The 3,195-nt window shown below is 34.7% G+C and overlaps 1 long non-coding RNA gene across 1 annotated transcript; it reads right to left on the reverse strand.

Moving 5' to 3' along the window:
• Nucleotides 1–2,023: 2,023 nt before the first annotated feature.
• LOC112327239 (uncharacterized) lies at nt 2,024–2,971 on the reverse strand. Its single transcript, XR_002981367.2, has 2 exons — nt 2,631–2,971; nt 2,024–2,399 (listed from the first exon to the last, which is right to left on the reverse strand). It is a non-coding gene; the product is annotated as an uncharacterized LOC112327239 (long non-coding RNA).
• Between the last annotated feature and the right edge of the window lie 224 nt (nt 2,972–3,195).

Here is a 3,195-nt window from a genome sequence, read left to right on the forward strand (position 1 = left end):
ATGAAACTGCGAGAAGACAAGCTGAAATGAACAAGCCAAGTAATCCCCTGAATAATGATGGGCAAGTGCTTTAAACATGGAGAACTAAGACATCATTCTAGTGATTGTAGGGGATCGAAATCGATCAACATGATTGAGGGTAGTTCCAGCAAAAACATTTCAAAGATGTTGATAAGTTGTAAGAGCTTAATCGAGATGAGAAAGATTTGTATAAATATTATGACGAGAGTCAGACATTGGTTAGGAAGATGTTCTTAATGCTAAAAGTTAATGAAAATTTGTAGTGATAGAAGTTATTTTATGCTTGATTCACCATAAATAATAACTTGTTTGATTTGATTATTAACAGTGGTAGTTGTGAGAATATAATAGAACAACATACTACTGAAAATTAAGGCTGCCATTAGAATCAACCTTGAACCATACAAGATAGGGCGAATTAAGGCAATTAGTGAAATAAAATTGATATAAAATTGCAAAATGCCTTTTTCCATTTGAAAAATGTAAGGATTAGATATATATACTATAGATATGAATGCATATAGTCTTATATTTGGTAAGCCTTAATAATATGATATAGATGCTAGAGACTTGGAGAAAGAAAACTTGTATAAGATTAGTAAAAATAATGTGAATTATATGTATATGCCTTCGAAATAGAGATCCCAACCCAAAACTTTAAAAGTAAAGGGGAAGATTTTTTTTACCATAACCAATTTAGAACAAGCGATACAAATAGATGTGTGGGAGACCAGACATGTTCACTGATTTAGCAATTGTATTTGCTTGCCTTCAAGTCATTTTTTATTTATTTATCAAAATGTAAGAATATATTAAAGATAAAAAATATACAAAGCTAGAGAACCAACAAGTTCAACATACATAAATATACAAAAAGAAAACAGGCTCCCTTACTAGGCATAAACATCCATGCCCACAAAAATAGATTAACAACCAAGCAGAAACTGAGCTTGGTTAGATTAGAAACCTGCAATAAGGTGCCAAACCTAACCAAAATGCAAAAGGAAAATAGAAAGCAAACTAGCATAGCTGGAAGGCTACAACACATAAAACCCGAATGAGTACATGATGCATCAAATCAGACATCAAGGGAACCACAACATTCAGCATGCACAATAAAAAAACCAAGCAGAGAGATAGCAAAAGCTTCCAACTAGCCGAGAAGATCAAATACCTTAAACAAATCCCACATAGGAGAGACCTGACAACCAGCACAGATGAAGTCCACAAGGGAACCTAACACAAGAAGCCACAACAGGAGAGAAGCAAGACTGAGAGGGCTAAAATGATAGCAGTAGCAACTGCAGCCAAATCGAAATAGTCCATCACCAGCAGCAAATAAGGACTAGTCAACCCTTTGAAGATCTAACTGAGATGCTGAGCCTGAGAGCTTCCCAGAAGACAGAGGAAACAAAGCCAGCTAGAGCAGGAAGGCCCAACAAAAAAGCAGAAAGCCATCAGCCCCCAAATTGGAGATTGAAATGATTATTTTCATGGAAATGCAGAACCGTGAAGAACATAACCTGAAACTTGCGAAAGACAAATGAAACAAGCTTGCAAGTATTATCAAATATCCTCTTGTTTCGCTCATCCCAAATTAAGTAGATCAGGATACCAAGGGAGTGATTGTTAAACCTCCAAGTCATTTTTCATAGATGGTGTGGTTGTTACCAAATTCTTCATCATGGCTATTTGGCCATATCCCTTTCTTATTTTTTTAAGAAAGTTCTCTCTCATGTTTTTCTGGTGTATCCTTTCTTCGTGAGTGATTCTTATTGTAACATACCATCTCTTATACAAGGAGTTGTCAACTTACACTTAATCTCTAATTTTCTTGTTGGGTTCTATCATTTTGCACCTCTATATTTTTTTCTCTTTGAATCTCATTTGTTTATCCACTCACTCTTGAGACTTCTTTCTTCTGAACATACATGATCTAATCCTTTAAAAGCCCTATTAGACCAAGCCAAGTTTGATGCTATTATGTTGGGAAGCAATGATATGTCGAGGGAAATACGATGGAAACATATTCCATTCATACCATATTACTTTTTCAAGAGAGGAAGTCCCTTTGACATGTACTTAGATTACAACGCTTTCAACAAATATATTTATACTAGAGATAATTCAAAAGACTTGGAATAATTATAATATTAATACATTATACGAGCGCTTAGAAAAACCAAATGAGTTTTTTAGATAAACTTCAAAATTAATTCCACCAGCAGCTGATTACAATTTCATTGCAAGACTACAGCACTAATCATTTGTTGGTGGAGGGTAGCAGCGTTGGTTGGGTCTACAATTAGTCACCGGTGATGGGGGTGGCATCCAAATCCTGCCATTGCTCCCATCATTGACGGTAACGCTAACTTTTCCTGCAACGTCAACGCACGTTTAAACACGTTATGATCTGTATAACAGTATTAGGATGGATCTACAATACAGATATTGTTGATTTAAAATGTGAAAATTAAATGAAGAAGTCAATCCATGTTTGACGGTAATAAACCAAGATCTTTATAAAAAAAAGCTTTCATACAGACATGAATGACTTATTAAAGGTACTAATATGGTAATATATACGAGCCGATAGAAGATGGTCATACCATAGTCGACCAATTCTCGAGCTGCCATGGATAAAGGAGAGAAGGCAATGGTAGCTATAAGAATAGCTATCACTAAAGCTTTCATACTGAAAAATATTGTGTTTTACATGGCCAATGCCTCTCCTATACCCTTTTTATTTATAGCCAATACTCTTAATACAGATACTGATATTGAGGTTGTCTAAAACATCCTCGGATATTATTGTATTTACGAAGTTGTTATTGGCTGGAAAGCTTGGATAATTACAACACTTACAATCGCACTTCCACTTGTCTAATAAGTCAGGAGATGAGAATCTTAAGGTTTGAGAAAGAAAAAAGAGATGCTTCTTGGATAATACGAAAACCTAACCCTAGGAAAAGATTTCTAGGAATTCTACACCCTTTGAACAAGTCTATAGATGACAAAACCTATATCTTTCGTTTCGGTACCTTTGAAGAAAATTCCTCTCTCTTTCTTTGTGGTGCCAAAAACTAAAAGACAAATATGATCATTCAAACCGCAACAAATATATATTTTGCATTTACAGCACTGATTGTTATATTATTTGAAAGCATTTAAAAT

The sequence above is a fragment of the Populus trichocarpa genome, chromosome 4 (assembly GCF_000002775.5).
Source record: "Populus trichocarpa isolate Nisqually-1 chromosome 4, P.trichocarpa_v4.1, whole genome shotgun sequence".
NCBI classification, from domain to species: Eukaryota; Viridiplantae; Streptophyta; class Magnoliopsida; order Malpighiales; family Salicaceae; genus Populus; species Populus trichocarpa.